The sequence below is a fragment of the Carassius carassius genome, chromosome 10, assembly GCF_963082965.1.
Source record: "Carassius carassius chromosome 10, fCarCar2.1, whole genome shotgun sequence".
NCBI lineage: Eukaryota > Metazoa > Chordata > Actinopteri > Cypriniformes > Cyprinidae > Carassius > Carassius carassius.
In genome coordinates this window covers 29,929,975-29,956,157 of record NC_081764.1, presented here as the reverse complement: position 1 = coordinate 29,956,157, position 26,183 = coordinate 29,929,975, and the positions used below count along the sequence as shown (strand labels likewise).

Below are 26,183 nucleotides of genomic sequence, written 5' to 3'. Positions count from 1 at the left end.
ACCATCACACTTAACACCAGCGTACCACAGGGCTGTGTGCTGAGCCCTTTCCTTTACTACCTTTACACCCACGACTGCAAGCCTGTGCATGGATCTAACTCCATCATTAAGTTTGAAGGTGACACCACAGTGATTGGCCTCATCAGTGACAACGATGAGACTGCCTACAGGGAGGAGGTTCAGCACCTGGCCACATGGTGCGCTGACAATAACCTGCTCCTTAACACCAGTAAGACAAAGGAGCTCATTGTGGACTTCAGGAAGAAGAAAGGAAGCACGTGTAGCAGGGTGGTTGAATCCACTGTAGGGAATGTCATCCACCTGTGCTTAGTTTAGTAACCCCTCCTCCTTATTTGGTTTGAGATATATAAAGGACATGTTATGGCCACTTGGCATGCGTCCTTGTATTTCCCTCGTGACGTCATCCGTGGTCGCCACAGGTATGTGAGTTGTTTGGGGTGAACTCGTGCGTCTCGTTCTGTGCAGGTGGTTGATGAGAATTTTTCTTGTTGTCAGGCTTGGATTGTAAGCTGCTCTTTTTTTTTCCTTCCCGCTGCTTTGTGCTGGCTGCCCACTCTTCACCGGTATGTATAGTTTTGTTTATAACAAGTAATTGACTGCGACTCGGCTATTTATGATTGGTTTTGTCCTCAGTGGCATTGATAGCACGTCACTCATATGGTCTGACTGAGCCGCTATATTGAATATGGTGTGCAACTACGAAGCGGTTTGCGTGCAGGATCATCCCGTGGTATGTAGGATTATAGTTTGCGTATTTGTAATGTTTTCTTTTCCTGTTTTAATATAGTTTCCTTATGCTCTGCAGGGCTCTCCTGCATAACTGAGTCTTTTTGGGCTAATTAGTGGGAAGTGAGCATCAACACTGAACCGTGATCGCGACTGCGTCGCTGTTTTGCCTCGACCTTTATCACGATAGCAACCCAGCGGTTGATTCACGTTGCTATCGGGGTGTAGTGCATGGTTTCGAGGGCAGGCTGAACGTCTCCCCGGGCCGCCGCATATGGAATTCCCTTGGTCTAACTTGGAATCAGCATCTCGTGTCTACCGTGTGGTTGTTTGATTATTTGGTTTACGTTCAGTCCGTGCCTCATCTCTGAGCACTGTAAACCGGAGTGAACTTGGTTTATTTCAAACTGTTAACCTGTTTTTGTTACATTGTGCTATTTTGTTTGTGCTAAGTGGTTTAATTTCTTGAATTATTTGATTTATTTTGTGACATTGTTTTTTTTGTTTATTTGGGGGTATTGTACTTTATAAACGTTTGTTATTTTTGTTTTATTTATTTCTTTGAGTTTCTGTCAGATTGTAGTTATCAGTTTGTGTTTTCTTCTTTTTTTTTTCTGTTATAGGAGCTGGGTCTCTGGGGGGTGAAGGCGAGGCTGCCATTTGTGTGGTGTGTTCACGTTACAGTGCTGTGTGCCTGCTGCCATCTAACTTTCACGTGTGCATTTGGGTATTTGTAGTGGACTATTGTGGGGGGGGGGTTCGTCCTACAATTTGGCAGCCGACCCGGACCCCCAGCTACCGCTCCTGTTGGCCATTTGGTTTTCTTTAATGGGAATTGATTTATTGTGTGTGTGTAGATGCAGATTGATGGTGTGCCTTCCTGTTTATTATATGGCCAATGTAGAGTTTTCACTTGGAAGTTTTTAGCTATTTATTGGTCAATATTGACAAACATAATAAACTTTTTTATATTCATGTCTCCTCACCCACTCATTCAAGACGAACCTGTGTGCCCTTAGGGCTGTTATTTCCCCAGTGGTCTGGGGTGGCGTAGTCGACCATACATTGTCATACATATGCATATTTTGTGTTAAGAGTGTGGGAAAACACCCTTACGACCTCCTTTGCTTTTGTACCGCCACGTTACAAATGCATTGAACGTGTCTCCAGCTTCAAGTTCCTGGGAACCACCATCTCGGAGGAACTGTCCTGGACCACAGACACCTCCAGCCTGGTCAAGAAGGCTCACCAACGCCTCTTCTTCCTCAGGACACTGAAGAAGTACCAGCTGTCTTCAGCCATAGTGGTGAACTCTTACCGTTGTGCGATCGAGAGCATCCTGACCAGTTGCATCACAGTCTGATATGGGAACTGCTCAGTGGCTGACCGCAAAGCACTGCAGAGGGTGGTGAAAACTGCCCAACGCATCACAGGGACACCACTTCCTTCTATTGAGGACATCCAGAGGAAACGCTGTCTATGTCGAGTTCGCAGCATTTTTAAGGACCCCTGTCACCCTGACCATGGACTGTTTAACCTTCTACCCCCGGGAGGCGCTTCAGGAGCCTCTGGACAAGGACCAGCAGATCCAGGAACAGCTTATTCCCTATAGCTGTCTCCTTGCTGAACTCTGCCCTCTGACACCCCCCCCCCCCCCCACACACACACACACACTCCTCCCCCTCTTCATCACTACATCTGACTGATTTATTTATTTACAACAAGCAAAAAACAGCAAGCTTGTTATTACTTGCACTACTGTCTGTTCATCCAAAAGCACTGAATAATCCATTTGCATACTGAAATATTTTCTATGCACTTTACTGTCCATTGCAATAGAGTAAATTATGTTCATATGTTCATAGTTCGGCCTATAGTGTACACACATGTTTACATAATCCATCTGTATAGTATATTCATAGTACACCTATCTGTATATCATGCTGATAGTATTTAAAATCTGTAAATTATGTTCATAATACTTATCTGTATAGTTATTGTACATATTGTAGACCTTGTATATTCTGTGCTTATTGCACTTCTGGTTAGATGCTAACTGCATTTCGTTGCCTTGTACCTTACATGTGCAGTGACAATAAAGTTGAATCTAATCTAATCTAATCTAATCTAATATAATCTAATCTAAATCAAAACTCTTAATGACATGCACAAGAATTGTAAAGTGAAGTAAGGGAAAGGTTTTTTGTCACACAGGCTATTTATTCATAAATATAAGGTTTTGAAAGTGTTTGCTTCTGCTTTCAACACTTAGTTTAACAACATAGTTCAGTTGTGCATTCTGTCCTCTAAACTAAAATTCCAGTATTATTCTCTTTATCGCTATAGTTGTTGTGTAAACAAGTGACCACTTAAACCACATTACATTTAGACAAGATATGGACTGGTCAGTTGAACAATGTTCTCAGAACAAGGATATTTTTAATGAATACCGGGTTGGAGCAAGTTGTCACAAGTGTTTTAAAGGGGTCATATGATGTGATTTCAAGTTTTTCTTTCTCTTTGGAGTGTTACAATCTCTTGATGCATAAAGAAGATCTGTAAAGTTGCAAAGACGAAAGTCTCAAATCCAAGAGTGAAGTGACATTTAGCCAAGTATACTCAGAATTCGTGCACTGCATTTAACCCATCCGAAATGCACACACACAGAGCAGTGAACACACACACACACACACACACTGTGAGCAAACACCCAGAGCAGTGGGCCGCCATTTATGCTGCGGCGCCCGGGGAGCAGTTGGGGGTTCAATGCCTTGCTCAAGGGCACCTAAGTCGTGGTATTGAGGGTGGAGAGAGAACTGTACATGCACTCCCCCCACCCACAATTCCTGCCGGCCCGGGACTCGAACTCACAACCTTTCGATTGGGAGTCCGACTCTCTAACCATTAGGCCACAACTTCCCTCATAGAGATATTCTTTATAAAGGGTCAGACTTGTACACGCCCCCCTAAAACAGCTCGTTCAAACGCCCCCACGTCACTGTGTGGGAAGATTTGCATAACACAGCCAAAATGTTTACGCAAAGAAAGAAGGCGTAACTTTTATTCTCGCTGTAATATTGTTGTAGCTGCCACTTCCATGTTGTGGAAACGCTGTGTGTTTCATTGTGAAAGCGAAACTACTTTGTCATCATGCCTAGAGCTGATCCGTGCTAGTCACTACATCAACTGTGGATAGCCGGATCGGCTTTCACCGTGGACGAAGAAGTGTCCAGCCCGGGGTCGTCACATGTGGTTGCCCCTCCTTCGTTGAATCCTCCATCCATTCCTCACTCAAGGCCGCTATGTGTGATGCTATGTTTCGTTGTGAATGCAAAACTACTTTATTTGCCTTTCCGAAAGAGGACACAACTAGATAACAGTGGTTAAGCCTACCTGGTCTCATGGTATAAATGTACCTGGGTGCACTTTTTAGCGAAACATGAAATACATACTAATAAGTACATCTCTGCAGTTTCCAAAATAAATGAACACTAGAGTCAGTAAAACTCAGACTCCTTTTATTCCTTTTCACACACAAATTTACAGAGTTTCGATTAAAAAAAACCATTAATTTTTGCACAATAACTTGAAGAAAATCATGCTATGACTTCAAAACAATATTAATATGCTGGGAGATTTGAAAACTGATGCTTTTGAATGTTAGCATGGCACATATCAAGCTTCACCTCTATGGGTTTTCATAGGTGTTCGGTTTGTTCGGTAGCTCACGGAGTATAAAGAGGAGAGGCGAAGAGCTCCTGTTTGAATCCAGTTTTGCATTTGTTAATACTATTGGGTAGGTTTAGGGTTGGGTTTGGTTTAGGGCATATTTCCATCACAATACAGCATTAACTTTTAGCGACATTCCCTGGATATTTGAATTCTGAACTGGTCGCAATATGTACCAGAAGCAACATAATAAAAACACAGCAATATATAGCTATTTCAACATCATAAAAATGTGCCAGGGTTCACAAATTGAACCAGTGTTTTAGCGCCACTCAGTGGACATTTCTTTTTCTGAAACTGCTGCGAAATGTGCAGTAAGGTACATAAAAATGTGTTGCACATAAAGTGCACCAAGGTACTTATTTTTATGATACTACGGAGCCCCGCACATGACATGCAAGAAAAATTAAATAAATTGTGCGCACAATTTACTAATTCGTTCCCCTTAATTTACTAAAACGAGCACTTGATTACTATTGCGTTCCCTCGATTTACTATTGCGTAGTAGGGAACGAATTAGTAAATCATGCACACAATTTATAAATCGAGTGAACGCAATAGTAAATCGAGGGAACGCTATAGTAATCGTGTGCACGTTTTAGTAAATTGAGGGAACGAATTAGTAAATCGTGCACACTATTTAGCCTTATATTTTTTCCTGCGTGTCATGTGCGGGGCTCCGTATGATACCAGGTTGGGTTAAGTTTTATTTACAACACTGTTCCAGAACAGTTCAACCCAAATATTCAGATGTGTTTCTATAAAGTGTGGCAGTTCCAACTTTGCAAGGACAGTCTGGCGCTTCTGACTCACAGTCTGTAAGTACATTTTTTATATTGAAAGAATTTGCCACTGATGATTCAAACATGAGTTTTGAGCAATGTAGAGTAACGCTTGTCGTTTCTCCGATCACAAATACAGACATGGTTTTATGTTTATGCTGCGCAATACACAACGCAACACAAAAGACAGTATAAGTCATTATAATCAGTAATTATGTCCCAAATGGATGCAACAAATGCCTCGTTTTTATGGGTTTTATTGTTTTTGTCTCATTGCGCTGGGAGACAGCATCACAGTATGATAAGGGGCGTAACATTTCCGTCAAACGCTTGAGGCATTCAGCTAATCACAAAGCACTGGATAGTTGACCAATCAGAGCACACCTTGCTTTTCAGAACAATGAGCTTTGTAAAAATTGATGCATTTCAGAAAGGCAGGGCACAGAGGAGAAACAATAATGTACATTGTGTGGAAAATAATGTGTTTTTTGAAACTTAAACCACAAAAACACATTGGATTACACCAAATACACAACATAATGTTCTTTTTAGCAATGTCAAATGACCCCTTTAAATGTAAAAATGTAATTTATTATTGTTTTGAGTCGTATAATCATTGTATTGTACAAATTTAGCTGAAAAGTCTATAAAATGCGGTTTTATGGGAAGTTCTGTTGTGAGAAATTGCCCCATATGGTAATGAAGCGCAAAAGTTGTTACTGTCAAAAGGTCAGTGTCTGTTCAATGACTTGTATCTTTTTTTCCCAGAGAAACAACATTTTTTTACTTTCAATAACTGGATAATCACTAAAGTGACAAGTAGCCCTAATCTCCTCTGAATTCCACAGAATATGGACATTTTTGAAACTGTATAGTGTATAAATGCAACTGAAAGTGTATAATGAAGTGACTTGGGTGGTAACATCTGCCCCAGATAAGAAAAAAACAAAGAATTTAAATGAAAATGTCAGTTTCTACGGAGCCTCGCACATGACATTCAAGAAAAAATAAATAAATTATGCATACGATTTACTAATTCGTTCCCTCAATGTACTAAAACGTGCACACGATTACTATTGCGTTCCCTCAATTTGCTAAATCGTGCGCACAATTTATAAAACGAAATAGTAAATCATGGGAACGCAATAGTAATCGTGTGCACGCTTTAGCCTAATATTTTTTCCTGCATGTCATGTGCAGGGCTCAAACTGTAAAAACACTCTGTCTAAACAGAGTTTCACCTATCAGCCACATCAATGAGCTCAAGTTGGAGAAGTTTTGAACCACCTAGGTCTCTTTCATTATGTCATCAGACGGGTCTTTTAAGAAGCTCATTGTTAGACTATTGACACTAGAACATTAACATGGACAGATGAAGTGTCATTTTTTTTCTTAGTCATTTCAATGATGTGGTGTTCAGAAATGTTCACCAGAAGTTGGGTGCTTGACTACTGCAGGGATTTTCCATTTAAAGCACCATTTCCTCCCATTCACTTTATAATCTTATGAATGTAGCCATTTGGATTCTGTTTGATTTTAGTCTCCAAGAATAAGTCTAACAGAGACCAATTTATTTATTTAGAAAAACCACAGGCTGCTTCCACTCTTCCCATATCCAACTGTGAAAAACTTAACCTACAAATTGAGGGCAGAATATGGTGTGAAAAGGGCACCAGTCAATCAAGGACTACAAGACACAAATCCATTACTGATGGAAATCAAGGATGTGCTTAAAGATGTGTTTTAGAAGTGCTAAATGTGTGCTATTGTGCAAGTTTCAAAAACAAATAAATTTTATGTTTTAATTAGAATTTATTTTTTTAGTTTCAAAGAATAGTTGGAATCAGGGTTATTTTAGTATCATTAATAAATTATTATATAAAGTTTTGTTAATATATATATATTTTTGGGTGCTTGAGCACCTGCCCCTTGGTGCCCAAAGTGCCCTTTTGTCAAAGCAAAATTTCCTCAAATTTTTATGTCATAATCAATTTTGTGAATTCCTGCCCATTGCCCAATCTAAATATTAGTAAAATTTCTGAATAATAATTTAGCCATCAATAAAATGACCCACATTTTACCAACAAGCTGGTAAGTGGTGTTTCATTCTCAGCAACGTGATTTTGATGTTTATTTACTTATAATTTTTTTTACAAGAACGACGTGATGTGAGAACATGCAGATATGTTGTTTATATTACTCTGTGTAACCTGTAGTGTAGAAGTAATGTTAGTGTGCCGTTTGAGGGAGAAACGATTCACAGGCATCGAGGGCAGAGGCGTCATGCCCATTCAAAGTGAGGGAGCACGTGCCCCCTCAGATTTCTGAGCCAAGTGGATTTTAAATGCAGCTTCCAAACTACAAAAAATAAATAAAAAATTGCCGAATAATATTTTTTTATATATTTGATACAATCACAGTGGTGTGATTAGATCGTTCAGTGCACAGCATCAGCTGCTAAATTCAAATCTGCTTTCGCTGGCTGGCGCTGAGCCAGAGACAGACGCGTTCGTACAACGCTTCATGATAACCAATCAGAAACTATTATGTTGCGCTTATGGATGCAATGGCCAATCAGAGACGTCCAGAAGAGTCATCAATGAAATGCGGTGTTTTGTTCACTTGCTCCCTGACTGAATTATTTAGCGAATTCTCTCATCAGAAACAACAAAAAGTGCAGATGTGCGTAAGAATGTAAGTAAGATATTCGTTTCATAATGTAAAGTGCTTCAGTGATTTTAATGGGAGTTTTTGAGAGTGCCTGAACTCTGGCTAGACTGAATGAAAATGTTCTTTGATAATATAAATGTTCTTTGCTCTCTGTAAAATGAAAGTGTTAAAATAAGTAACTTACAATATTGTTATTAAAATTTACATTAAATGCAAATTCAGTCGTATTAAAAATATTTCATGGCATGATATGGCACTTTCCATATATTGATCAAATATATACACATTTGAGAAACAAGATATTTCCTGATATATTAAGCATGTTTGGAATTGTTTTGAATAAAAAGGAAAAATAAAAAAATAAAAAAACATAAGCCTATATCAGTTATACAGTGCTTTCGTAGAATAACTTATACCCGCCAAAATGGAATGGAAATAAATGTAAAAGTATCAATGTCAATATAAAATGAATAATATACCTGACCTGACATCAAAGTGCAGTGTGAAGGAGATGAATAACACTTGTAGCCTGTCATTTGTTAACATTGCAAAGGTGTTCAATTTTAGACAACAACAGTAATAATAATATTAATCACTAAATTCCAGTGTATCAATTGTTTAATGTTTTGTATCAATATTTAAGGTGGACTAATTGATTAGGTGCAAGAGTAGTAGTGATGGTTAAAATAATAGTGTTCCTAGATGAACAGAGAGTGGAAAGTAATAGATCAGATGAGGAGCTGGAGATAGAGGAAGAAAAAGAGGGAAATGTAGAGGCACAAGTGACAGAAAGACAGCAGGTAACAGCAAGCCAGGAGACAGAGGCTGGTGAAAAAGAGGGAAATGTAGAGGCACGAGTGTTTTCTATAGTTTTTACTAGAACCACTCTTCTTAATTATTCTGTAGAACAGAGAAGAAAAACCCATCAGGTTGGGACAATTTAAGACATTTCCGTTTCTAATCCCAGATTTATTATAAGGTGGAAAGAAAATATATATTTTTTACTTTTAAATCTTAAAATTGTCTTTTCTAATCTGTTTCTTTTTCAAAATGGCATCACAGCATTTGCTGCCGTATCAATACATAATCATCCATATCGATACGCAAATCAGCAAGGAATGCATCACAATATATTGCTGTATTGATATTTTGAATTCTCTGCACGGCCCTGTATGTGTATATATATATGTGTTTTGTTCTGTTTTCTTTTGAATTTTAGTTAGAGTTTTAGTAATTTTGTTTTTTTGCGTTTTTGCCATTATTATTATTTTAATTTTTTGTTAAATATGTCAATTGTCACACTACTGTGTTGATAAAAAATATACAAAAAGAAACACTAATATGATGGTGACGATAGACAGTCTTTAATACATACACAGAAGGTAAATCCATACAGAGGCTTGCAACATGTTTGCCAATTTTCCCAATTTTCCGAGGTGGAACATTATTCGCTACTTGCCAGACATTACAAATCAACCCAGATGCATATTTCTTTCCCTCTGGCACAAGAAATAAAAACAGGTATTTATGCTGGCATGAACATGGACATACTGTTCCAGAAGTGGATCTCTGGGGATTGGAATGTGGATTCTGTTTATCAGCGGGTGGTTATTCTTAACCATTCTCAAGTCGCATGCATTTAGACTTTATGTAGTTTGTATTGTAGTAGGCTCATTTTTGTTTTGCTACATTCTGCTTTTGGGTTTTCGCTGATCGGTCATTTGCTTGCTCTAGATCGAGGAATTTTGGACAGGATCCCATTGGAGCTGAGACAAGGTACAAGGAATGAGCTGTGGGTAAAAATACTGCAGTCACAGACTCTGCAGGTTTGAAGTTATATGTCTGTTTTTGTTCCCTCATTTCAATAAAGTGCTCAAGAGTCTCAGTAATATGATTGTGGAAAGGGCAGAGTCTTCCACTGATTCGTCACTGTGACATTCACAGTAAGGAAAACAACTAAAGTTATTTCCTTAACCAGTTAGCAAAGCATTTACATATGAGAGCAAATAAATAGTAAGTGTCTTCTCTGAGGCGGATGTGGAAGAAACCAAGGTGCCAGATGGATTCTTGGAATCTTACAGTCATTTCAAGATTGACAAATCCAGCTGCTCAATCATGACACATGTAGATACATGAATTAGCTTTGCATGTAGCATGATTGTGCCGTCATTTCAGTAATATCCTAGAAAGACACAAAAATAATACATAATTGCTCTAAATATCTGAATTACTGGAAATAAATATGTGTTTCTGTCAAGTTGATCCTTAAAATGTTACAAAACTAAAGCCTGAATCACAAACAATGACTATCAATTTTGTGTAAATAGGTCAGGAGGTTTGCTAGAAATAATTCCTGGTGTTAAACTTTATCTTCTGTATGGCCACAGGCTGAATCTTTGGTTTGAAAGCGAGAGACATGCAAAACCCAGCATTTGTTCAGCAGCCCAAAATTCCACCCAGTCATGGCTATTTCACAAATCAAATGTGGCTCACCACATTCACATAAAAATGTCAAGGCTTTGAAAACACGTTCCCATTGACTACACACAAGGCTGATCTTGGTCGCTTGAATTCAGCATGGTCACTGTTAAAATTCACAGGGCCTGGGACCTTGTGGACCCAGGATAATATTTCAGTCCATGATTCATAATAATGCTTCCTTCAGTCAATCTCCCGTTGTCCTCTCATATCAAAATCCATGGACATATTTGTTTAAAAGTGTTTTTGCTTGTAAATAAATAGTACTTGATTTGTGCATATTTCTCTCCTGATTCCATTTTTTCACTGGGTAACACAATAGTGTGGTTAGAGGACTATTATTTCAGCTGGAAGCAATGATTTGAAGTTAAAATCGTCTTGATGGAGTTGTGTGGAATACTTGTGGATTATTGTGATGTTTTTTATCAGCTGTTTGGACTCTCATTCTGACGGCACCCATTCACTGCAGAGCAACCATTGGTGAGCAACTGATGTAATTCTTAATTTCTCTAAATCTGTTTTAATGAATTTACAAACTCAAGTACATAGCTTTTGATGAACTATTCCTTTAAATACATGATGTTAAAACTAACAGTGACACAAATAACATTCTTACAAGTGATTCTGGAATCTGTAGAGGCGAAATCTCTTTCACTTTAAATATATTTTTATCAAGATTGAAACAAGATTATTGCTTTGATGGTGGTTTTAGTAGATGCCGTGAATATATTTTGTGATAAGAACAGTTATGTGTCATTTTAGGTCTTTTTAAGGTCTAAAAAGTCTTTGCCTTATGTTTTCATTAAAGACAAAATATGTAGTGAAAGCATTTTTTTTCCACTTAACCAGAAGCCACTAGAAGAACACCATGTTCAGACCAGCTGTTGTATTTAGCATTCATCTGAACATCAGGCTCTGCAAATAATTTTCATACATTATTCAGAAAAAAAAGAAATGGTATTAGAACTCATTTTTACATTCTGGTCTGCATGGTTCTTTCTGGATCTCATGTATTCATCAGCCTCAGGGCTCTGAGGGGATCAATAGGACAAAGACCTGCGTATGGAGGCCTTGCTTATGGCCACATGAGACAACTGAAGGCTTATCTTATTAATGGCAAGTCAATTGAAATCGAATTATGCTTTCAGCACTCTCTCTTAACCCTTTGCTTTCAAAATACACATCAGTTAAAGGAATAGTTCACCCAAAAAAAAAAAAATATGCTGAAGATTTACTCACCCTCAGGCCATCCAAAATGAGTTTGTTTCTTCATCAGAACAGGTTTGGAGAAATGTAGCATTCCGTCATTTGCTCACCAATGGATCCTCTGCAGTGAATGGGTGGCATCGGAATAAGAGTCCAAACAGATGATAAAAGCATCACAATAATCCACAAGTAATCCACACAACTCCAGTCCATCATTGTGACGAGTCGGGTGGAGCAGAGGGCCGTGGGAATGATTTACTCCACCAGCCTCATTCCGTTCCCATGGCTCTCGGCCCCAACTCACTCATCACAATTATAATGTCTTCTTTTCGCAAAAAGTCCATAATGTTATTTTCTCTTCCACAAAACATTCTTGGGTGAACCATTCCTTTAACAGTGAGCAAAACAGTGCAAGACAGACTGTAAAGCTCAAACAACAGACACGCATCTTGTAGTTTAACAAGTTTAAAGTTTTAAGCTATGCAGAAAAAGCTTTTATTTTCCTAAGACACATGTTTTGCTGTGCACACCTGTTCAGAATTATTGATTCAGTATAGCCAAATTTTAAAGAAGGATTTAATAACAGCTTAATAGCTTAAAATCTGACACAAAAATTATATTAATTCTTCTGTTAAAACATATATTGAAAACAATAGAAGTGTAGAAAAATGGATCATATCTTTACAGGAAATGACCAGATATGTCTTTGGAAATTTCCTTCAAATCTAATTATCAACACAATGTAATATGTAATTCAAAATACAGGTAAAACACCTGTCAAAATTCCTTCAGGCTGTATTTTTACAGACTTTTCTTAGAGTGTAATTTCATGGTTTTTACAGTTATTTAAGGGTTTTATAATTTTCAGCCATGTTGTTAAGTTTTAAAGGGGTCATATGATGCTTTTTTAAAGATCATTATTTTGTGTATTTGGTGTAACAGAATATGTTGAAATATTTTAATGTTAAAAAAAAACACATATTTTTTTATAAACTGTACATTATTGTAGGTCCTTTGTGCACCGCCTCTCTCAAACGTGGCATTTTTTACAAAGTCCCGCTTTCTGACAAGCACAGTCTGCTCTAAATGGCCAACTGACCCAGTGCATTGTGACTGGCCAATCACCGCAAGCACACATCTGAAATGTAACGCCCCTTTCCATAATCGCAAGCTTAATCTTTCAAAATAAATGTAAAGACCGTTCATAAAGTCCTTAGTTTTACCTTCAGTTCAAGTCCGAAATGGGAACGGAGTCACGTGACAGACACAGTGATGAATCTCGTATGTGTTTGCAGCTACACAAGCCACAAACGGTTAAGACAGCTGACTCACCTCTCTCTCTCTCTCTCTCTCACACACACACACACACACACACACACACACACACACACACACACACACACACACACACACACACACACACACACACACACACACACACACACACACACACACAATGCACAAAACTCAGCATTTGAACAGTTACTAGCAAATACTTAAACTAATAACAAACATACTTACAGCAACTGAATCAGAAGCACCTGATTGTCATAGCATCTACTTTCAGAAGGCCAAATAAAGTGCTTTTGCTTTCGCCTAGATACACACAGCATCTCCCTGACATGGCTGCTTCAACACTGCGGTTACTGAAACCATGCATACTCTCTTTGCATGAACATTTGAGTGGCATTATGCAAGTTTTCCACATAGTGACGTAGATGTGGGGGTGTGTTTGAATGAGCCGTTTTGGGGGGCATGGACAAGTCTTAACTTTGATAAAGAATATTTAACTTTAGTCTTTGCAACTTTACAGATCTCTTTATGCACCAATAGCTTGTAACACTCCAAAGAGAAAGAAAAAATTGAAATTGCATCATATGACCCCTTTAAAATTGTATGTATTTATATGTAACATTTTGTCTTCCTGTACCTCAAACAGCTCCAGCAATGCCTCTGTCATGAGTTCATTTACCAGGAGGAACAAAAATGATTACCTTAATCGATATCAAGAACTGTACCTTAAATGTAAATCGCTTTTGGATAAAAGTGTCACCGGTGCAGGCCGGGGCGGACTCGGATGACCAGCAGCCCCTGACTCCAGACGCCACCGTGAGGAGCCGATACCACAGGCACGCAACAGACGGACAAAGAAGGAGGCAAGTAATTGAGTTCAAAAGCAACAATCTTTATTGAATAATAATCGACTTAAGGAAAGAATGAGCAACTCTCGTCTTCTCGGGCTATTTGACCGGAGTAGCCGCTGGGACGATTCTTCACTGTCTTCGGGAAACAATGGTGCGATAGTGGCTAGGAAGGCTTACTCCACGGCGTTGTTGCACATCTGTAGGACTCAGACGGTAAGTAACAGGTAATGCTTCTTCTCTCAACAGCAGATTATCTTATCAGGACGTGAGGGGGAAATTGTGACTTTAAAACTCACTTCACAGCGTTGCTGCACATCTGCAGGACTCAGACAGTAAGTAGCAGGTAAGGTTTCTTCTCGTATCAGCAGATTCTCTTAACAGGACGTGAGAGGGGAATTGTGACTTTAAAACTCACTTCACAGCATTGCTGCACATCTGCAGGACTCAGACAGTAGGTAGCAGGTAAGGTTTCTTCTCGTATCAGCAGATTCTCTTAACAGGACGTGAGAGGGGAATGGTGACTTTAAAACTCACTTCACAGCGTTGCTGCACATCTGCAGGACTCAGACGGTAGGTAGCAGGTAGTGTTTCTTCCCTTAACAGCAGATTATCTTATCAGGACGTGAGAGGGGAATTGTGACTTTAAAACTCACTTCACAGCGCTGCTGCACATCTGCAGGACTCAGATGGTAGGTAGCAGGTAATGTTTCTTCTCTTAACAGCAGATTCTCTTAACAGGACGTGAGGGGGAAATTGTGACTTTAAAACTCACTTCACAGCGTTGCTGCACATCTGCAGGACTCAGACAGTAAGTAGCAGGTAAGGTTTCTTCTCGTATCAGCAGATTCTCTTAACAGGACGTGAGAGGGGAATGGTGACTTTAAAACTCACTTCACAGCATTGCTGCACATCTGCAGGACTCAGACAGTAAGTAGCAGGTAAGGTTTCTTCTCGTATCAGCAGATTCTCTTAACAGGACGTGAGAGGGGAATTGTGACTTTAAAACTCACTTCACAGCATTGCTGCACATCTGCAGGACTCAGACAGTAGGTAGCAGGTAAGGTTTCTTCTCGTATCAGCAGATTCTCTTAACAGGACGTGAGAGGGGAATGGTGACTTTAAAACTCACTTCACAGCGTTGCTGCACATCTGCAGGACTCAGACGGTAGGTAGCAGGTAGTGTTTCTTCCCTTAACAGCAGATTATCTTATCAGGACGTGAGAGGGGAATTGTGACTTTAAAACTCACTTCACAGCGTTGCTGCACATCTGCAGGACTCAGACGGTAGGTAGCAGGTAATGTTTCTTCTCTTAACAGCAGATTCTCTTATCAGGACGTGAGAGGGGAATTGTGACTTTAGAACTCACTTCACAGCGTTGCTGCACATCTGCAGGACTCAGACGATAAGGAACAGGTAATGTTTCTCCTCTCAACAGCAGATTCTCTTATCAGGACGTGAAAGGGAAATTGTGACTTTAAAACTCACTTCACAGTGTTGCTGCACATCGGCAGGACTCAGACAGTAAGGAACAGGTAATGTTTCTTCTCTTAACAGCAGATTCTCTCATCAGGACGTGAGAGGGGAATTGTGACTTTAAAACTCACTTCACAGCATTGCTGCACATCTGCAGGACTCAGACGGTAAGGAACAGGTAATGTTTCTTCGAGACTTGTAATTTTCAGAGAAAGAGAGAGAGTTAACAGGAGCCTTCAATGAGGAATTACTTCACGACAATACTCAGTGGAAGAGAGGATAATACAAAGCATTACTTCACCGGTGCAGATGTATCGTTCTGGAATTTAGATGGGGACCAGTAGATCATTTCACAAGAATGAAAGCAGGCGTTGGGAGACTCTTCTCAGCATAGCACACAGCACTCATGTTCACTACAAATCCACAGCATTAATTCAGCGTGCATCAGGTAAGGCAAACAACTGCAAATCACTCACACAGTAGGGCTGATCAGAAGCCTCGCTTCATCCATGCATTTCAATGGGAATATTCAACTCTCAATTCCTCTCCAGTGTATCTGAAACAGATGTCCTCCTCAACAGAAAATTTCACATTCACAGTCTTTTCTTCAAGCTCTACATTTGATTCAACAATGTAATTAATTCGCTTATCTTTCTCTCTTCCTCTTCCAGCGCAGATCCAAGCAGCAGTTCAATCCAGTAATATTCCACAAGCGGCTCTAAACGACAGACTCCAATGGCAGTTCTCCACACGAATTTCCAGGCTTACAACGTCCAATGTGCGCGCTCAAACAGGATATCTACTACCCCAAAACACGACGACAGAGACCCAGCCGAACAACTGATCAACTGGACACCGACTGCCTTTACCAACTCCAACCCTTCTCTTCTCTTCTGAACGGCTCTTTTATCCTCCTCTTGTGAAGCGGAAAGCCTGTGCAAACGCCGCTCCTCTCTCTCTCACACCTGCCGTGTATCAGCGGTAATTAGGTAGGACAATGCCTCTGCTACACCCGGAACCGGAGTGAGGCGTTACACCAAAATAATCCCCTCGGGGAACATGGAAAAAGAAAGGTTCCGCTTTCCCAAGCATTCTGTCACCCGTGACATCCCCCCCTGCCAATCGGTTCTAGTCCCTAGAACCGGTCTTCTCTAATGCCATTCGCCATATCTCTCAGGTGGCTGTCCTCGGTTGTCCCGCTGGGACCGTCGGGGTGGCGTGGGTGGGGCCGATCGGGCTACAGGGTTCCCTGGGACTCAAATGGCCTGACACTCGCTTGTAGGCATTTAATAATTGTTGGTGGTGTCGATTTACCCAGTCCGTGATGCTGTACTCTCCTTCGGTGGCCTCGGTGCCCAGGAGCAAGTCTACAGGTAGACGTAGATGACGCCCAAACATGAGGTAAGAAGGGGCATACCCGGTGATGCTGTGCACACTATTGTTATAGGCTTGTAGTAACGTAGGGAGGCTCCTACAAATTTGGGCCTTGATCCGAATGGAGGGTCTCTGGACAGCCGAACGGCTGTATTACTGTTCTCCAAAGGGCATTGGCTGTAGTTGCTGCCGTCTGGTCTACAGTGGGGACGGCCCAAGCGTACTTGGTGAACAGATCAGTCATTACCAGGATATTTTGATATCGATCTGCGGGTCGCCCTAGGGTCAGGAAGTCAATCCCTACGATGTGCAGAGATGCCTTCGGCCGAAAGGGGACCAGTGGGGCTCGAGGCTCCTTCCGGCGATTAAACAGCGTACACCGTGGACAACTCTGAACAAACTCTTCAACTTTCTTCTCCATCTTTGACCAGTAGAAATACCTCCTCAGCAGTGACAAAGTCTTTTCTTGGCCCTGATGGCCCGCATGGGTGTGATAGGCAGTCAACAGCTCTTGGACTTGGTCCTCTGGGACCACCACTTGATACCTAGTTTCCTGAGTCCTTAGATCTCGCAGTGAACGACCGATTACCCCTTCTCTGATCCGCAATCTCTTCCACTGTTTCAGGAGCTGTTGTACTCCCACTGTCTGAGCCTGCCTTTCCTCGGCTCGCAGCCTGAATCCTCGCCTGAGATGCGAGGCGACCTGACACAGGTCTTCATCTCCCTGCTGTAATCTTCTCCACCGTCTGGGGTCCCATCCCCAACTGGACGGAACATCCCCCTGGGTCCCGGGAGCTTCCACGACCGCCACCAACAATTCATCCTCTTGACCAGGGGTATCGAGGTGCGTTTGACCATTTCTCTGAATGGCTGGGAGTCTAGACAATGCATCAGCATTCGCGTTTTCTCTGCCAGGTCGATATTTAAGCCGGTAGTCATAATTAGCAAGCTGAGCCACCCAACGCTGCTCCACTGCTCCCAACTTGGCAGTCTGCAAATGGACTAGAGGGTTGTTGTCCGTGATCACAGTCACCTTAGCTCCCCACAGGTAGTCTTTGAATTTCTCGGCCATGGCCCATTTCATGGCTAACAACTCTATCTTAAAGGAACTGTAGTTTGCTGCGTTCCGCTCTGCAGGGTGTAAGCTTCGACTGGCATAAGCAATTACCTTCTCCACTCCTTGTTGCTCTTGGGCTAGTACCGCCCCCAATCCTGCATTGCTGGCATCGGTATACAGGAGAAACGGCTGAGTGAAGTCTGCATAGGCCAGGATAGGGGCCCTCAAAAGTCCCTGCTTCAGATTTTGAAAGGCTGTTTCACATGCTGAGTCCCATTGCACCGTCGATGAGCCTTTGCCACGGGAACGTCCAGTACCACCAAGAAGCTGGTTCAATGGCTTAGCAAGCCCAGAGAATCCTTTAATAAATCGTCGATAATATCCTACGACCCCTGGAAGGACCGCACTTGTCTCACTGTTTGTGGGGGCTCCCAGCCTTGGACTGCTGCAACTTTCTCTGGATCAGGGGATATACCGGCAGCGCTGACTCGATGTCCCAGGAACTGTACCTCTTTGCGAAACAACTGGCATTTATCTGGTCTCAACTTTAGCCCATATCTCTCCATGGCCCGGAAGACATTCTCCAAGTGATGCAGGTGAGTTTGAAAGTCAGGGGAAAAAACGATTACATCATCCAAATAGACCAGCGTGGATTCAACTAGTTGCCCTCCCAGGCATCGCTGCATAAGTCGCTGGAAGGTTGCGGGGGCGTTGCACAAACCGAACGGCATCCGGTCCCACTCGAATAGCCCGAACGGTGTGGTGAAGGCAGTTTTCTCTCTGTCGCGGTCATCCATCTGTACTTGCCAGTATCCGCTGGCCAAATCCAAAGTTGAATACCATGCTGCTTGAGTCAAACTCGTGAGTGAATCTTCGATCCGCGGCAACGGGAATGCATCTTTCTTGGTCACACTATTGAGCTTGCGGTAGTCGACACAGAATCTCCAGGCTCCCGTTTTCTTCTGTACTAGGACAATCGGGGCTGCCCAGGGACTACTACTCTCTCGAACGATCCCTCCATCTAGCATCCCTTTTAGCAAGGCACGGACTTCAGTGTAGAGCGTGGGGGGCACCGGACGGTACCGCTCCCGACTAGGTGTTGCTTCTCCGGTGGGTATTTGGTGCTTAATCACTCCTGTACAGCCATAGTCTTCCTCATGGGTTGAGAACACATGTTTCCACTTCTTCAGGAGCTCCTGGAGCTGTAACACTTGTCTTTTCTCCAGGACTTCGCCCTTCAAAGACGCCCCCATCAAATGGGTCAGCATTCTTCCTTTCACAGGGCCTGAACTGGCCTCCACTGGACGGACGGCAACTTCTACCACTGCAGGGCTCACCTGCCTGAAACAGACATCTTGTTGCTCTTGGACTTGGACAGGGCGGACAGATGAAACTCGAACCAGACGTTGGTGTCGACGAAGGAGTACTGGGTAGGGATGGGCGTTTCGCACCTTCTCTGAAACTCGCCCTCGTCGTATGACCGCTAGCCCATGGGCTACTTCGATGGGTTGACAATCTTCATGGGGCTCTACTAGGACACAGTTGCCTGACTCACGGGGTCCAGCAGGCCCTCGGACCCAGAGAACAGCCTCGCTCCGGGCTGGAACTGACAGAGCGTACCGGCAGGTGACTCGACCGATATCTTCCCGCTCTTGTACCTGACTTCCTGCATGGACTCTTCGGCAATCAGCCAGGATCTGGTCCCAGTCCTGCCTTGCTGCTAACGGGGACGTTCGGCCCGGTCGGCCTTTGAACAGCTCTTCCCAGCAATCCAGAATGACATTCATCCCTAGCAGTGCTCGATGGAGACCCAAGCAGTGATCTCGAACAATGACAACACCCTTCTGGTGGACAGGAACCCCTCGAACAAGAAAGTCTACCATGATGTACCCAGTAAAAGGAATATCCAATCCATTCGCTCCACGTAATGTGAGTCTTGAAGTTTCCGTCCTGTGAGGCCGATGACCCGCGAATAACTCCAGAGCCAGACTCTCTGAAAACAATGTAACCTGAGAACCTGTATCGACCAGACAATTGATCTTCATTCCATTAACTTGAACTTCTACGGTGGGACAACACCCAACCCAGTCGTCTCTCATCACCGGAACAGAACAAGGGTCTCTTGAAGGGGTCCCGGCCACTTGACCCACAGTGACCGGTGGGGCTAAAAACCCCCTTGAGAACTTCAACGACGGTCGCACTGGCGACTGATGTGTCCCGGATTTCCACAATTGATACAGATGGGTCGACCCTGATGATCCCACTGGAACCGGGGGCCCGTCGGACGCGGAGGGCGGCGTACAGGTCTTTGCTCCTCTTCTGAATATGATCTTCCTCGCACCATCGGTCCACCTTCGACTCGACCTCGATGAAGCTCACCCAAAAGACTCGGAGACAACTCGGCCATCTGTCCCTTAACATCCTCCAGTAATTCTGTCCTCAATTTCTGCTTCCACTCACTTGTCTCAACAGGCGCGGGTACTGTGGCGCTGGTACTGTGGCGCTGCGCTGCAGTCGTCTCTCCCTGATCTGACTCCAATGCCAAGGCCTCTTGTCGAAGAGCCTCAAAGGACATAGTGGGGTCTCGTCGAAGCTGGAGCCGTATGCCCTGGCGCACCGGTCCTTCACGCAGCCCCAAAACAAACTGGTCTCTCAATAAGCCATCTCCTTCTCCCAGTCCATGATCTTGTCACCCTTTCAGCCGGCCAAACTGCTCTTGCAGTTTCAGAGAGTATGCTCGCAGAGTCTGCTGAGGCCCCTGCTGACAGTTAAAGAACTGGCCACAAAGAATGGCTACCAGGGTAGAATCTCCATATACTCCTGACAAGAAATCAAAGATATTCTTCGCGTTGTGCCCAAGGGGCTCCCATCATGATGGGCATTACTTGCGAGCGAACTGGTGGGACCTCTTCGTCCACCATCGCGTACCTGTGGCCGCTACAACTCACGGTGGCAACCCTGCCGACTTACGCCAAATTGTGTCACCGGTGCAGGCCGGGGCGGACTCGGATGACCAGCCGCCCCTGACTCCAGACGCCACCGTGAGGAGCCGATACCACAGGCACGCAACAGACGGACAAAGGAGGAGGCAAGTAATTGAGTTCAAAAGTAACAATCTTTATTGAATAATAATCGACTTAAGGAAAGAATGAGCAACTCTCGTCTTCTCGGGCTATTTGACCGGAGTAGCCGCTGGGACGATTCTTCACTGTCTTCGGGACACAATGGTGCGATAGTGGCTAGGAAGGCTTACTCCACGCGCGTTGTTGCACATCTGTAGGACTCGGACGGTAAGTAACAGGTAATGCTTCTTCTCTCAACAGCAGATTATCTTATCAGGACGTGAGGGGGAAATTGTGACTTTAAAACTCACTTCACAGCGTTGCTGCACATCTGCAGGACTCAGACAGTAGGTAGCAGGTAAGGTTTCTTCTCGTATCAGCAGATTCTCTTAACAGGACGTGAGAGGGGAATGGTGACTTTAAAACTCACTTCACAGCGTTGCTGCACATCTGCAGGACTCAGACGGTAGGTAACAGGTAATGTTTCTTCTCTTAACAGCAGATTATCTTATCAGGACGTGAGAGGGGAATTGTGACTTTAAAACTCACTTCACAGCGTTGCTGCACATCTGCAGGACTCAGACAGTAAGGAACAGGTAATGTTTCTTCGAGACTTGTAATTTTCAGAGAAAGAGAGAGAGTTAACAGGAGCCTTCAATGAGGAATTACTTCACGACAATACTCAGTGGAAGAGAGGATAATACAAAGCATTACTTCACCGGTTCAGTTGTATCGTTCTGGAATTTAGATGGGGACCAGTAGATCATTTCACAAGAATGAAAGCAGGCGTTGGGAGACTCTTCTCAGCATAGCACACAGCACTCATGTTCACTACAAATCCACAGCATTAATTCAGCGTGCATCAGGTAAGGCAAACAACTGCAAATCACTCACACAGTAGGGCTGATCAGAAGCCTCGCTTCATCCATGCATTTCAATGGGAATATTCAACTCTCAATTCCTCTCCAGTGTATCTGAAACAGATGTCCTCCTCAACAGTAAATTTCACATTCACAGTCTTTTCTTCAAGCTCTACATTTGATTCGATGTAATTAATTCGCTTATCTTTCTCTCTTCCTCTTCCAGCGAAGATCCAAGCAGCAGTTCAATCCAGTAATATTCCACAAGCGGCTCTAAACGACAGACTCCAATGGCAGTTCTTCACTTACACGAATTTCCAGGATTACAACGTCCAATGTGAGCGCTCAAACAGGATATCTACTACCCCAAAACACGACGACAGAGACCCAGCTGAACAACTGATCAACTGGACACCGACTGCCTTTTACCAACTCCAACCCTTCTCTTCTCTTCTGAACGGCTCTTTTATCCTCCTCTTGTGAAGCGGAAAGCCTGTGCAAACGCCGCTCCTCTCTCTCTCACACCTGCCGTGTATCAGCGGTAATTAGGTAGGACAATGCCTCTGCTACACCCGGAACCGGAGTGAGGCGTTACACCAAAATAATCCCCTCGGGGAACATGGAAAAAGAAAGGTTCCGCTTTCCCAAGCATTCTGTCACCCGTGACATAAGCATAAGCAAAATGCATAAATGTAACATTTATGGATTGATCCCATTCCATTTAATTTTCATTGTAACTCAGACGACTGCTTTTTTAAAACGAGGGATGAGTGTAAAGATTTATTTTGGTAATCAAATCTATGCCACAACTGCTGTCAAATGAGCTTAACTTGTACTGAACCTTGCATAGTCCTTTAATGATTCTCTCCCAATATTTTTAATGTCCGTGTGAGCTGCATTTATTCAGTAAAGCTTCAGTATTTTACTTCTCAGATGATAATAAGCCTCTCTGCTGACTCTTTAACAAGAAGGATTTAATTAGGATTACGATTACAGGCTGCCATGGCCTTTGTTTTTCTTCCTGCTTGACCTGGATGAATTCCTGCTTTAATCTTCTTTACCAAAAGCAGAGTCCATTGACACGGATTACATATCCATAAAGGCAGCTGCTTAATTCCTCTACATTTTATTCTGCCAAGTTTAACACATAGGTTTTCCTTTGAACTGCATTCCCAACAGTCTGGATCTGAAAATGACAAGTAGATTCAATCCAGAAGATTGAAATATTTAGTGTGATCTGCTCACAAACCCTTGCTTTCTGACTAAAGAATCAATGTAAAATGAAAGTTTAATACATTGAGCATCCCATACACCTTCACTATTATTCTCATTGGGATTAATATCTGTAAATGCAAAAGATAAGTCTTTTGACAAGATGCTAGAAAAACTCCCTCATACAGTAGGGTCCAAAAGTCTGAGACCATATTGAAAATCTGTGATTAAAAATCTAATTTAAACTTGTATATGAATGTTTCAGGATTATAGATATAAAATAAATAATGGTTTTAACACATGAAATTGCAAAAACCAAAACAAAAAAACATTACATTGTTCATGTGAACTCAAAAGGTCAAATTTATGAATCATATCATTTCCGTGTCACCAACATTACCAAATCAAACTGCACAAATATAGATTTTTTTTTAGAAAATATCTCAAACTCTCCCCTCGATCATCTTTTGGTCAGACAAACCGATGATCCCGCTCACAAACACAACCATTGGCCAAGCCAGTTTTGGGATGGGATGGTTGGGATGCAGAATTCAAGGGAATGTATAACAGAAATAAGAGTAGGCCTATGAGTCACTTATTGATAACTGAGTAAACATACATATATTTAATAAACAAAAACACATAGGTTTGAGCATTTGTAGAGTTTTGTGAATGACTAGTGGCTAGATCTGTGTTGCAGACTCTGAATTGGAATAAGTGAAAGTATTTTAACAAAAAAAAATACACATTCAACTTTAAGATTCAATAGATAATATAATGAGAACAGATCAAATTAACACATGTCATTAAAAGTCTTACACTGTTTTGCATCTGGAAAAGGTTGTGACCATGTTGCAAACAAAACACTATTAGTTCATGTCTCTGGCACACACAATGTATTTCTCAATGGATTTGATCTTTCCGGATGCTCTGTGCTCTTTGAAGACTCCTGAGAAATGAAAAGCAGAGCTTGAGGTCTATTGGAATTACACTAAACGTGCCCAAAAAAAAAAAAGAAAAAAACACCGGATCGAAGATTAATGGAGGACTGTTGCAGTAGCAGTTATCTAGCCTTAGAAAAGTTATATTTTCATGTTTTTAAGCTTTAGAGGCACAACTTTTTTAGATATGATATGAACCATCATCTAACACAACTAATTTGGTATAACATTTTTTACATTTGTCTGGTTATTTTAATGCATTTAATGCATTTTCATTTTATTCATTTTCTCATTGTATGTATTGTTTAATTTTATAAATGTATTTATAAAATGTCTATTTAATTTTGATGTTTATGGCTAGACAATAGTAAATAAACCTAATATAATATTTAAGCATTTAGCATTTAAACACCCCATTTCACTGACCATTTGTTTAAATTAATTTAAAGGAGTTTCAGAGGTTGTTATGTAATCCAACTAGTGGAATCTGCAGAAAAAGAGAAGTCAGACAGTGTGAGAATCAGTCAGTGAATGGGAAAGAAAGAAAAAAAAACTGGAGAACGAGAGAAGATTAGGCAACGTTTGAGAAACATAAAAAACAAGCCTCCAGACTCCTCGTCTCTTGTTATTGTCTTTCAACGGTGTCTAGAGGTTCATTATTCAGAACAACATGAACACTCATATATTCCATTTGTTCATCACAACTTTCTTCTCAGAAAGCACACTTTGTTGTTGAGTTTTTTTTCTAAATTACTATTTTGTACCCAGAATATGTCTTTGAAAGAAAAGTTATTTGATTTTTTGTTAATTGCTGGTAAACAAACTCAAAAGACCAACCAAGATGCACCTGCTAAATTGTTCCCTTTCAAATGCACATGTCTTTCCCATAAACCCCCTTAGATGTAAGTGCAAGGGAATGTAAATACAGGGAAAAAAAATCACAACCACTGAATAAGTTAAAGAGAACTAGCTGTTTATCACACCATAAACTGCTGTGAATGCCAAGTATTTTAAAGTAGTATAATTTATATTAAGTGACTTTTCAGTAACATTGAAATTAATCATTAGGTACAATATGCTTATTGTGTGCATACATGTTTTTACATTGTACTTTTTTTTTTTAATAACTACATGTAATTACAGTTGTAATTCATTTCTAGATACATCTATAATTAAGCTGTTGGACTGGACTCGTGTGGATTACTTGTGGATTATTGTAATGTTTTTCTCAGCTGTGTGGACTTCATTTTGACGGCACCCATTCACTGCAGAGGATCCATTGGTGAACAAATGTAATGCTAAATTTATCCAAATCTGTTCTGAAGAAGAAATAAACTTATCTACATGGCATGAACCTAAGCAAATGTTCATTTTTGGGTGAACTAGTCCTTTATGTTATAGGTAATATCAAAGTTTCAAAGTAAAATTTACAGCAATGAGTTTCTTTCTGAACATCTCGAACATGTGCCTGAAGAAAACTGAGCTGCAACTTTGAGAGAAAACAATTATAACAAACAAACAAATCAAACTTTTACCATTGTGATACACACTTTAACTTGAATCTGGACTAGTCTCTCTTCCACTCTTCGTGAAGGGTTGAGACCCTCTGCCTGGATTTGTCATCGAATAGTTCTGCTTTAAAAATAGCCATCTGTAAGTCAGTGCGGTGGCTGGACCGTCAGAGAGGCCAAACATCAAACAAGGAATCATCTGGAAATTTATTCAGACAGTGTACTCGCTGTCAGGGACATTATTATTCAGTATTTAATATTCAACCTCATATTGTTACGTGTGCTCACATGAATTATGTGCTGAGAACATTCAAACATTTGACAGAATCTTCATGGAACAAGTGTTTCGTCTTTCCAGACAACTCCAGTCATCTCCTGTGAAAATGATGTGGTAGAACATGTCTCGGGACGTATTCAAAACATATTTTTGAATATATTTTTATATTTTTTTTTCACACATTATAACACTGATTTTGTCAAAGTTTCAAAACAAAATACTTGACAATAGGCTGAGTTCTGTCAAGCAGCCAATGGGTTCAATCAAAAAAAGTTTTAATGTAATAATAAAATAAGTAAAGTGTTTTCTTATTAAAAATGTTGCATGTCTAGGGATATTAAACAAATGGGTTTGAAATGATGTGCACTCAGTGGTAAAACATTACTCACATGGTATGTTTTATTTCACACACTGATGTTTATTTCTTGGATTTTGTTTAGTTATAATTGTCTCTTGCATCAATATTTAGCTAATCTGAATATTTTGGCTCCTCATAGTTCTCTTGAGGTTTTGCAAATTCTGTTCTTCCTCTTTTTAGGGTCAAGACTTGGCCAGGACTTGTCTGAATAAATTGATTACTTCTAGTAAATCACGTGTCACACTAAATAAACATTATAGTTTATGCGTCATTGTGGATTCATCAGTCCCCCGCATCCGAT

General features: G+C 41.3%; 2 protein-coding genes across 3 annotated transcripts in view; one reads left to right on the top strand and one right to left on the bottom strand.

Annotated features, from left to right (window-relative positions):
- LOC132152129 (prostaglandin E2 receptor EP1 subtype-like) overlaps positions 1-26,183 on the bottom strand; it is a 36,095-nt gene that overhangs the window by 5,732 nt on the left and 4,180 nt on the right. The gene's annotated exons all lie outside the window — the stretch shown is intronic.
- The window catches only part of LOC132152130 (ubiquitin-conjugating enzyme E2 G2-like), a 96,207-nt gene continuing 89,001 nt past the window's right edge, over positions 18,978-26,183 (top strand). Inside the window, exon 1 of the mRNA XM_059560847.1 lies at positions 18,978-18,982. The gene's annotated coding sequence lies outside the window, so the exon portion shown is untranslated. The remainder of the gene's footprint in view (positions 18,983-26,183) is intronic.